The sequence below is a fragment of the Gossypium raimondii genome, unplaced genomic scaffold (genome assembly GCF_025698545.1).
Source record: "Gossypium raimondii isolate GPD5lz unplaced genomic scaffold, ASM2569854v1 Contig00042, whole genome shotgun sequence".
In the NCBI taxonomy this organism is placed as follows: Eukaryota; Viridiplantae; Streptophyta; class Magnoliopsida; order Malvales; family Malvaceae; genus Gossypium; species Gossypium raimondii.
The window spans coordinates 1-12,722 of NW_026291201.1; the positions used below are offsets into that span (position 1 = coordinate 1).

At 38.2% G+C, this 12,722-nt stretch overlaps 1 pseudogene; it reads left to right on the plus strand.

Moving 5' to 3' along the window:
• Positions 1-189: 189 nt before the first annotated feature.
• LOC105797570 (uncharacterized) lies at positions 190-5,438 on the plus strand (annotated as a pseudogene).
• Positions 5,439-12,722: the final 7,284 nt, after the last annotated feature.

Consider the following 12,722-nt stretch of genomic DNA (forward strand, 5'->3'; position numbering starts at 1 on the left):
GTATGGGTGGATTTCTTGATTGGGCTAGGAATCTTCTTATTGGGCCTTGCCTTCAAGAATTTGGGCTTTTGTGACTCCTATCAGGCCACGACCGACATCGATTACTCAGGTTAGATCATTTCATGGTTTAGCTAGTTTTTATCGACGGTTTGTTCCTAACTTCAGTTCTATTACCGCACCCTTAACCAGAATTATTAAAAAGAATTCCAGTTTCTTGTGGGATAAAGAACAAGAAGATGCCTTTCTAAAAATTAAGGATTGTTTGACAAAAGCACCAGTGTTAGCCTTACCTGACTTTGATAAAACTTTTGAAATTGAATGTGATGCTTCTAGAGTTGGTATAGGCGCATTTTTAATACAGGAAAAGAGGCCTGTTGCATATTTTAGCGAGAAACTGAGTGGAGCAACATTGAATTATCCAGTTTATGATAAAGAGATGTATGCACTGATTCGGGCATTGGAGACATGGCAGCATTACTTGTTGCCTAAGGAGTTTGTGATCCACACTGACCACGAGGCTTTACGATATATCACAGGTCAGCATAAATTGAACAAATGACATGCTAAATGGGTTGAATTCTTAGAATCTTTTCCTTATGTCATTCGATACAAAAAAGGGAAAGATAATGTCGTTGCTGATGCATTATCACGCAGATATGTACTATTGAGTTATCTTGATTCATATTTGATTGGATTTGCATATATTCGAGAATTATACTCTGATGATCATGATTTTTGCGATAAGTATAATGCTTGTGAGAAAGGTGCAGATGGAAAATTCTACAGGCATGAAGGATATCTTTTCAAAGAAAACAGGATATGCATTCCACGGGGTTCAATGCGTGAAATACTGATCCGTGAAGCACATGAAGTAAGTGACGTTGAAAGTGATCGAGCTTCACGACAAAGTGCAAGGCGACAAGGCCAACGAGCACGGGGACCAAGAGATCGAGAGAGGACTGATGATGATTTAAAGAACATTAAAATGGCAATTCCTGCTTTTCAAGGAAGGTCAGATCCCGAGGCCTATCTTGAATGGGAGAAGAAGGTGGAGTTAGTTTTCGAGTGCCACAATTACTCGGAAAGCAAGAAGGTGAAGTTAACTGCTATAGAATTCTCCGACTATGCCATAATATGGTGGGATCAACTCACGATGAGCCGAAGACGTAATGGCGAACGTCCCGTGTCTACATGGGCGGAAATGAAAGCCATAATGAGAAAGCGATTCATTCCTGCTTACTATCACCGGGAGTTGTATCCAAAGCTCCAAAGCTTAACTCAAGGCCAACGAAGCGTGGAGGATTACTACAAGGAAATGGAAGTGGCCATGATCCGCGCCGATGTGGAGGAAGATCGAGAAGCCACCATGGCTCGATTTCTCGCTGGCCTTAATCGAGATTTTGCAAATATTGTGGAGCTACACCATTATGTCGAGGTCATTGATATGGTCCATATAGCCATAAAGGTTGAAAAACAATTAAAGAGAAAAGTTACGTTCCGTTCTTTCCCTAATACTTCTTCTACGACTAGGTGGGGGCAAGGGTCCAACAAACGAGACTTGCCGAGTCGAAATAAAGAAGTAAGTGGAGCTACCAAATTCAACAAACCAATGGCCGAATCGAGTAAAGGAAAGATGGATGCCCAACCAAATAGATCCCGAGACATCAAATGCTTCAAATGTCTTGGAAGGGGCCACATCGCAAGCCAATGCCCGAACCGGAATGCGATGTTTGTTCGAGATGATGGTGAAATTGAATCCGAAAGTGAACAAGAGAACGAGGCTCTTGAACAACTCGAAGAAGAGGAAGACATCGAACAAGCCGAGAATGGAGAAATCTTGGTTGTGAAAAGAAGCCTTACTTTGCAAGGTGTCGAAAATGATCAACAACGCGAAAACATCTTCCATACGTGATGTCAAGTGCAAGGTAAGATTTGTTGCGTGATAATCGATGGGGAAGTTGTACAAATGTGGCTAGTACGTTGATGGTGGAAAAACTCGGATTGGTCACCACCAAACATCCCCATCCGTATAAACTCCAATGGCTTAACGATGGTGGAGAATTGAAGGTAACAAAGCAAGTCCTTATCTCGTTCACAATTGGAAAATATCAAGATGAAGTATTGTGTGATGTTGTACCGATGTAGGCGGGGCATCTTCTTTTGGGACGCCCGTGGCAATTCGACAAGCGAGCAATCCATGATGGATACACCAATCGGTTCTCTTTCAAACATATGGGACGAATGGTGACTCTAGCTCCGTTATCACCGAAACAAGTTTACGAGGATCAGCTCAAAATGAGGAATTCAATTGAAAAATCAAAAGAAAATGAGAGAGAGCAAAAGATTGAAAAGAAGAAAAACAAAAAGATGAGTGATAAAAAAAGAGAGAGTGATTCAAAAGAAAAAGAAATTAGTGATGAGAGTGAAAAAAAGAATTTGTTTGTAAAAGAGAGGGAAGTTCGAAAATCGATGTTATTGAAACAACCATTGTTGGTTCTTTTGTACAAGGAGAGCTTGCTTGGCACTAACGAATTTGATGACAAATTGCCTTCTTCTGTTTTGTCTGTGTTGCAGGAATTTCAAGACGTATTCCCGGAAGAAATCCCGAGTGGATTACCACCTATTCGTGGAATTGAACACCAAATCGATCTTGTGCCGGGAGCCGCAATTCCAAACCGACCTGCTTACTGGAGCAATCTTGAAGAGACGAAAGAATTACAAAAGCAAGTAAAACTTCTTGAAAAGGGCTATGTGCGTGAAAGCCTTAGTCCATGCGCCGTGCCTGTTTTACTAGTTCCGAAGAAGGATGGAACGTGGAGGATGTGCGTGGACTGTCGTGCTATAAACAAAATAACTATCAAGTATCGTCATCCTATACCACGATTGGATGATATGCTTGACGAACTAAGTGGCGCGAGTTTATTTTCAAAAATCGACCTTAAGAGCGGTTATCACCAAATACGGATGCGTGAGGGAGATGAGTGGAAGACTGCGATCAAAACGAAGCATGGGCTTTACGAATGGCTCGTTATGCCATTTGGCTTAACGAACGCCCCAAGCACATTCATGAGGCTTATGAATCACGTTTTAAGACCTTTTATTGGTAGATTTTGCGTAGTATACTTCGACGATATATTGATCTATAGTAAAAATTTGGATGAACATGTTTTACATTTAAAATCTGTTTTGGAAGTATTGAGAAAAGAAACCTTGTATGCTAATTTGAAGAAATGTGATTTCTGCACTAACAAGGTTGTGTTTTTAGGTTTTGTTGTTAGCTCGGAGGGTCTTGAAGTCGATCAAGAGAAGATCAAGGCGAGCCAAGAATGGCCCCATCCAACGAATGTCTCCCAAGTTCGAAGTTTCCATGGACTAGCAAGTTTTTACCGTCGATTCATGCCAAATTTTAGCACCTTAGCCGTACCTTTAACTGGGGTTATTCGTAAGAATTCCAACTTCATTTGGGGAGAGGAACAAGAAAAATCCTTTTTGAAAATTAAAGATTGTCTAACTCATGCACCGTTATTAGCTTTGCCTAACTTTGATAAAACTTTCGAGTTAGAATGTGATGCATCGTGTTTAGGCATTGAGCCGTGTTGATGCAAGATGGTCGTCCTATTGCCTATTTTAGCGAGAAACTCAATGGTGATGTCTTAAACTATCCAACATATGACAAGGAGCTCTATTCGTTGATCCGAGCCTTAGAAACGTGGCAACACTATCTTTGGCCCAAGGAATTCGTCATACACACCGATCATGAGTCCTTGAAGTATTTAAAGGGGCAACACAAGTTGAATAAGCGGCACGCTAAGTGGGTAGAATTTCTCGAATCTTTTCCCTACGTTATTAAATATAAGAAAGGTAAGGAAAACGTAGTGGCTGATGCACTATCTCGAAGATTATGTGCAAAGGGAGCCTACGAGAAGTACTATCGACATGATGGGTACTTATTCCGAGAAGGAAAGCTTTGTATACCCCAAGGTTCCGTACGAGAAGTGTTGATCGAAGAAGCCCATAGTGGAGGATTAATGGGGCACTTTGGTGTCGCTAAGACATTAGCTACACTCCACGAACATTTCTTTTGGCCTAAGATGCGACGAGATGTCGAATGATTTTGTAATCGATGCATTGCGTGCAAATGGGCTAAGTCGCGAATAAAGCCCCACGGGTTGTATAAACCATTGCCCATTCCCGAAACCCCTTGGTCCAATATCTCAATGGATTTCGTGCTAGGTTTACCAAGGAGTAAGAATGGCCGAGATTCAATATTTGTGGTTGTAGATAGGTTCTCAAAAATGGCCCATTTTATAGCATGTCATAAAACTGATGATGCCGTTAATATTGCTAACTTATTTTTCAAAGAGGTGGTCAGGTTGCATGGCATGCCTGGAACGATCGTGTCCGACCGAGACGCAAAATTCCTTAGCCATTTTTGGAGGACACTATGGGGGCGTCTTGGAACGAAGTTGCTGTTTTCAACCACTTGCCATCCGCAAACGGACGGCCAAACCGAAGTGGTCAATCGAATTTTGTCTACATTGCTTCGAGCTATCATTAGGAAAAATTTGAAGGCTTGGGAAGAATGTCTACCACATGTGGAGTTTGCGTATAATCGAGCTGTTCACTCAGCTACTAAATTTTCTCCTTTTAAAATCGTTTATGGTTTCAATCCATTAACACCACTTGATTTAATGCCATTGCCTTCTAACCAATTTGTGCATGTAGATGGAAAGCGTAAGGCTGATTTCGTCAAGCAATTGCACCAACGAGTTCGAGACAACATTGAGGCAAAGACCAAGAACTATGAACAACATGCTAACAAAGGTCGTAAACGAGTTGTGTTCGAGCCAGGAGATTGGGTGTGGTTGCATATGCGCAAGGAAAGATTTCCTATGCAACGATGATCTAAACTACTTCCGAGAGGGGATGGACCGTTTCAAGTCCTTGAGCGAATTAACGATAACTCCTATAAATTGGACTTGCCTGGTGAATATAATGTTAGCGCGACTTTTAACGTTTCTGATTTGTCTCCGTTTGATGCAGATTCCAATTTGAGGACAAATCGTTCTGAAGAGGAGGGGAATGATGTGAGCTTGCCTACGAACCAAATGGAGAACGAACAAGAAGCCATCAAGCTGCCCATTGGTCCAATAACGCGAGCTAGAGCTAAACAATTCAAAGATGCTATTTTAGCAATGGTGGAACGGGTTGAGGAAAATGATAGCAAGGAGTTTAAAAACGAGCTGAACATATTCAACTTCTTTGAAGCTGAATTTCGTTCTAGCTAATTAATTTGATGCTGGAATTTAGACCATTTAAATAAACATTTAAATAAGTTTCATTACAGCTTTTAAATATGTCTTAATTAATTTAAGTGTTTAATATGTCTTGATTTAGTTAAATTAAAGATGTCTTGATGTCATTTAGTTTGTCTAAATTATTACATGTTTTAAATTTGTCTAGCCAATTTATGTGTTATGATTTGTTAATATTTAAGTTGTCTCAATGTTATTTAGGATGTTCACATTATACTTTAATTTAGTTCATTGAATTTGCTTGAAATTAATTAAGTTCATGTGTGTTTTAGGTGCAAATTAATTTGAAGATGAATTGGGCGATTCATGCATGGAGATTCAATGAATTTGAAGATGCATGTGCATTGATTTAATGCATTAAAGTGATTAATTTTGGAGTTTTTCAAGGCAACTATTCGCCAAAGTGACCAAGCTTTTCATCCTTTCAAGATTGGCCGATTCTCTTCTCAAGGAAGTATAAAGGCTGTTCACACTATGGCTGATCGGTTCAGCCATGTTCACACCTCATGGCCTTTCAAAACCATCCGTTCACACTTCTAAATGACTGTTCAAATTGCCAATTAATGCTGGTAATTTTTCAGCAATAGTTGCTTCATGAATGACCCCATTATGTTCATTGACCGAACCTAGCCTATTCATGCACATCCAAGATGTTCAAGGTGCATTTGCCCATCTAGAAGATGACCATTGGAGCTCTCATTCAGCCGAATCTACATGGGCTAATAATTTTGCATTCATGCTGAATTTTAGTTCATTGTTTACTTAGAAACTAAGTCTTGAATTTGTCCATTCGGTTACTAGTAGAAAGGCTATAAATAGTTGTTGAATTTCTTGTAAAAGAACTTTTGACGAATTTTTGAATGAAATATCATTTTAGTGAGGCAATTCACTCTCTTTATTCTTCAAAGCTCAATTGACTTATCTTTACGAGTGGCGTCAATCTGACTTTGTTTCGAACTTATCACCATAAGGTGTGGCGTTCCAACTATACCGAAGGTTCCTATTTTGCTAAATAGAGGGTCTCGGTTTTATCTACCATTTCTTTCCTTTTCTTTCAAACCTTTAAGCCCGGGTCCTTATTTGCTAATAAGGGTTCGTTCTTGTTTCATTGGAAACCACTTATCCCCATTTTGCTTCCTAAACCATTTAAAACCAATATAACTCATCTTATTGAATTTGAACTAAATTGACACTACCTAAATTCGATCGGGAACATAATACGACTCGTCACATCATCTGAATCGAGCTCAGACGATTTCTGCAAGAAGAAAGACCAAGTTGGACCCAAGGGCGATGGGCCTTCCAAGTACTCGAGAGGATCAACGATAATGCCTATAAAATTGATCTACCGGTGAGTACAATGTAAGTTCTACTTTTAATGTGGCTGACTTGTCCCCATTTGATTTTTCAGATTCGAGGTCGAATCTTTTTGAGGAAGGGGGGAATGATACGAGATCAAAGGCCCGACAAATGCGTTCCAAACTAAATGGGACCATCCAGGAGTTTGTTAGCAAGGCCTTAGATGTGTACACAAAAGAAAGGGAAAATCAAGATTTCAAATATTGGGAATCTTGGTCCAAAAACCAAATCTTGCAGCCAAAGCGCATTGGATCTCCGTTCGAGCATCAACGATTCAATTTCGGTAGGAGATGGATCACAAGCCCAAATTCTTGAGGGCAAGGCCCAATAAGAAGATTCCAAGCCCAATCAAGAAATCCACCCATACTTAGTTGAAAATCGTGCCAAATTGTCAAAGTGGCCCAAGTTGTAAAGTTTTATTTTATTTATTTATTTATTTATTTTACTTAGTTTAAATTTTATATTCAGGTCCAAGAGTCCCAAATAAAAGACCCTTGGCGAATTTCCATATTAAAATAATTAGGAGTTTTTTAGTTTTAGTTTTAGTTTTCTAATTAGATTAGGAAAACATTTGAAAGGCCTATTTATATGGCTTGGCCAGCCACCCTACATTACATTACAATTACATTGAAAATTTCAGATTTGATTTGAGTGAAAATTCTCTTTGAGTTCTCCAAGAATTTTCTCTTGAGTTTTCTTTAGAAGTTGTTTTAACAATCTTTTTTTATTGTGGGAGCCATCTTCAACCTTCTTCTTGCCATTGATATTCTTTGGAAGGGAGATTAGAGCCGTTTGAAGGGAGTTGTGAGATCTTTCGGGATTTCAAGGCTTCTTAGGACTTATCTTTTAATTTCTTGCTGTCAATTCTTTCTTTATTTCTGCTTGTGCTGAATCTTTATCTAATTTATTTTCTATTTTTATTGTGTTTTCAGCCTTTTTCTATCTTAAAGAATCAGCCCAAAAAAATCCCCAATTTCTAGGGTTCTTCCATACTCTTTTTGGGAGAAATCAAATTGTCAAAATTTGGGGAAAACTATCTTGGTGTTCAATTGGGCAGAATCCCAATCTCCTTTAGGGTTTCAAGAATCTTATTAATACTTATTTCTATTCTCAATTTGATTCTTTGCTGATTTGGGGATTTTATTTCAGATCTGGAAATTCAAAGTTCTAATCTTTTAATTTTCTGTTTCGTTTCAGATCTGATTGTTTAGGCTTTTCGTAGGAGTTTCCCGTGACTTGGCAACTCGATCTTGGTCCGCGCGCAACCCCCGTATCAATATACTTTTGAAACTTATATGAAATCTGATTACTTTATGAGTTTGTTTTCAACTCTCATTGTTCTCCAAAGACTCGTCTGACTTATCAAGTAACCCTTGTGGCGTCAACCCGTCTTTCTATCCGAACTTATCACTTTAATACCGAAAGTGTGGCGTTCGATTCATACTGAGGTTCCTATCATCATTGATAGCGGGTCGAAGTTTCTATCCAGTTAACAAACCTTCCATCAACACCCTACCAACCTAAGCATTCTCCTAAGTTACGGGTTAACACACTCCTATTGTGTTAGTTCGGCTTTGAATACTTAGCCCAAACTTCATCCATTGATTTATGTTTCATTTCCTAAACCAACAAAACTCTTTTGAGCCTAAATAATTCCTTTTCTTCTACCCTATTTTGTAAAGCTTTCAAATTACTCCAATTCACATCAGGCACATCTACGACTCGACTCTCATCACCGAGGCCGGATCGCATCACTGATGAACAAGAAAATTCTTTTAATAAGCTTAAAGAATGTCTAACTAATGCACCATTGTTTTCTTTACCTGATTTTAACAAAACATTCGAGATAGAGTGTGACGCTTCAGGTATCGGCATTGGCGCTGCTTTGATGCAAGATGGACGGCCTATTGCATACTTTAGTGAAAAGCTTAATGGAGCTACGTTGAATTATCCAACGTATGATAAGGAATTATATGCGTTGGTCCGAGCTCTCGAAACATGGCAACACTATTTATGGCCGAAGGAATTCATAATTCATTCGGACCACGAGGCTCTAAAGCATTTGAAGGGACAAACCAAGCTCAATAAACGTCATGCCAAGTGGGTAGAGTATTTGGAGTCGTTTCCATACGTGATCAAGTATTAAAAGGGTAAGGAAAATGTTGTAGCCGACACCCTATCACGAAGGTATACACCTGTCAATTTAATGGATTCTAAATTGCTTGGTTTTGAATTTATCAAAGATCTTTACAAATCTGATATTGACTTTGGTGAAATTTATGAGTCTTGTTCGCATGGTGCTAGTGAAAAGTACTTTCAGCATGAGGGCTATTTATTTCGTGAAGGCAAGCTTTGTGTGCCTCAAAGTTCTGTGCGAAACGTGCTCGTTGAAGAAGCCCATAGTGGTGGACTTATGGGTCAATTTGGGGTTGCCAAAACTCTAGCAATTTTGCACGAACATTTCTATTGGCCCAAAATGAAACGCGACGTCCAAAGGAAATGTGAACGTTGCATCACTTGTAAGAAGGCGAAGTCACGAATCCAACCGCATGGTTTATACACCCCTTTGCCTATCCCTGATGCTCCGTGGGTAGACATTTCAATGGACTTCGTTCTAGGCCTTCCGAGAACCAAAAGAGGAAAAGATTCAATATTTGTTGTTGTAGATCGTTTTTCGAAAATGGCCCATTTTATACCTTGTAATAAAACTGATGATGCTACTAACGTTGCTAATCTATTTTTCAAGGAAGTTGTTAGGTTGCATGGAATCCCTCGAACCATTGTCTCCGATCGCGACACAAAGTTTCTAAGTCATTTTTGGAGGACGTTGTGGGGGAAATTGGGCACCAAACTTCTATTTTCGACGACATGCCACCCTCAAACGGATGGCCAAACCGAAGTAGTAAACCGTGTGCTATCAACTCTGCTTCGAGCTATTTTGCAAAAGAATTTGAAGATGTGGGAAGATTGTTTACCTCAAGTGGAGTTCGCATACAATCGAACCGTTCATTCCGCTACGAGATTTTCTCCTTTTGAGGTAGTATATGGCTTTAACCCCATTACCCCTCTTGACTTGGTTCCTATGCCTGCTAATGAATTAGTCCATGTAGATGGTAAAAGAAAGGCCGACTTTGTTAAACAATTGCACAAAAAGGTCAAAGATAATATCGAGAGGAGGGCTAAACAATATGTTCGAGCAGCCAATGAGGGACGCAAACGAGTTGTATTCGAACCCGGTGACTGGGTTTGGATCCACATGCGCAAAGAACGATTTCCTGAACAAATGAAATCCAAATTGCAATCAAGAGGAGACGACCCATTTCAAGTGTTAGAGCGGATTAATGATAATGTTTACAAGATTGACCTACCGGGTGAGTATGGAGTGAGTGCAAGTTTTAACGTTGCTGATCTCTCTCCTTTTGATGTAGGTGACGCCGAGGACTAATCGCAAGAGAGGAGGATGATATGAGCTCGCCCATGAAGATAGGTGTCGAATCCATGGAGTTGCCTTTGGGACCAATCACTCGAGCACGTGCCAAGAAGTTCCAAGATGCCGTAGCAAGCTATATTGCTCGATTGTGGAGTGATGGGTTGATTGCACCTAAAACGCCCAAACTCAACTAGCTTGATTCGCACCATCCTACAAGCTGATTTTAGCTCGTGTCACTTAATTCAGCTCAATTCGCACTTAATTAGTTCAAGGAGCTGATTAAATTTATTTTCAATAAATTTAATTAGTTGTGTTAGTTTAGAATCACTCAAATCATTTAATTAAATAAATGTGTCTTAATCTAGACATTTTAATTCAGCTTATTAAATATGTTTTATATTAGTACATGCCTTTAATATGTCCATATTAAGTCATAAATTAAATGTGTTTAGTTTAATTACAAAGTTTTAATGTGTCTTGACTAAGACAAATTTATTAGTGGTCGCTAATTAATTTGTCTTAGCCAATTAATGTGCAGAATTTTAATATGTCCAATTGCTGATTTCATGAGTATTAAACTTGTCTTAACCACATTTATTTGATGTTTTTCAGCTAGCTTAATGGCAAAGGAAGCTCATAAAGAAGGAGCATGTATTTGGGCACATGCATGGACGGCATTTAAAGTGCAGCGACCTTGTGTTTCCAGCTGACTTTTCGTGCAGCTCAATGGACTTCAAGATGATATTTTGAGCTTCTCCAAGGGTCAATTTCGTGGAGAGCAATGGCCAAAGAGTGCTTCATAAATTCCAGCAGCCAATTCACTTGGTGGCTACTCATATTCAGCCAAAGAAGCATAATTTTTGAAGCTGTCCATTTCTCTTCTCCATAGCAGCAATTAAGCTATTTTAAAACATTAGTTGAATGTGAATTATCATCATTAAAGGGCCAGCCGAATCATCTCTTCTAGAAGGATAAGATTCAGATTTTGTTCATCAATGTTTTGGGAAATTTCTAGGAAGTTTCCTATAGAAACTTAAGGCATAAGAATCGATTAATAGGCTATTCATTTGCCTTAGTCCAGCCTATAAATAGACCATGTAATTCACATTTTGGAGGTTAATGAACAATTTGATAGCTTTGCTAAATTGTGAGGTTGTTTTCAACTCTCGTTATTCTCCAAAAAACTTGTGAGACTTATCAAACTTCTTTGTGGCGTCAAACTTATTTTTGTTTCTACCCGAACTTATCACTTTAATCCCAAAAGTGTATGCTCGATTCATACTAAGGTTCCTATCATTTTTTTTGATAGCGGGTCGAAGTTTCTATCCATTCAACCAACCATCCATCCACACCTTACCAACCTAAGCATTCACCTAAGTTATGGGTTAACACACTCCTATTGTGTTAGTTCGGCTTCCGAATCCTTAGCCAAAATTGCTTTTATTATTTTCTGATTTAAACCAACAAACTCTTTTGAGCCCAAATAATCCTTTTCTTCTAGCCTATTTTGTAAAGCTTCCAATTTACTCTTAATTCACGATTGGGCAATCTCTACGACTCAATTCGAAAACGAGGCGAGGGCGTATCATCCTCCTATATGGGGGGTTTGTCGAGTCTTTGTACTCGTCTTCCACCCATTCAATGGTGGTTTTTTAGAGTTGCCTACACTCAGTGGAATAGGCTAGCAAAAGCATGTTTATTGCAAGGGATGACGGGGCTCTATGCATCATGATAGCTACTTTGCCGTGATAGGTGAATACCAACTTATACTGATGGGGGTTTCAGCTTTGTTTCCTTTGAATAGGCAATGTTGACGTGTTTCATACTTAGTATACTCTCCACAAGATTCGATTTGTTGACCTTTGAATGTTAACTTATTTTGTATGTACAATTTATATTAGGCTTAGATTTTTGTATTTTTTACATATGTTATCTTATAGAGATTAAACAACTTTCCTTTATGTAGTACACCTAAAAAATATTTTTATCTTTATAAATTTATTTTTAAAATTTTAATATTTAGTTTTTCAAATTTCAAAATTTCAATTCTATTTGCCATTATTTTTTTTAGAAAACTTTGTTAATAACATTTTAAAATAAAAATTATTAATAATGTAATTAAAAAAATAAAATTGTAATAAAAAAACTAAATAATAGTATAATTAAAAAAATCTTTGTAATGAACTTAAAGTTCATAAAATAATTTTAATAGTACTAAAAATTAAAAAAATTACTCTAAAAATACAATAAGTGAAAACATATTTTAACCCACATAAAAAATACATGTTCCGCTCTTACGCTACCCACTCTCTTTTTTTTGTTTCCTACTTCAAGACGATTCATATTTGAATTACTTAAAAATTGTAAGACTTGCAAACAACATTAAAACATGCAGCCATACAAGGATGAAACACAAAACCAAGTAGATCTCAAAGCAATCCCAATCTAAGAGAGAACGAAAACACACACACGCACACACACAATATTTAAGTATCTAAGAAGTGTCAATTATAAATCCATGTAGAATTAATTATATATTTATTTATTTAGTGCAATCACTCTGCATAGAGTGTAAAAGGTAAATAAAAAAGTGTGGTTGAATTAATCCAAGTGGTTCC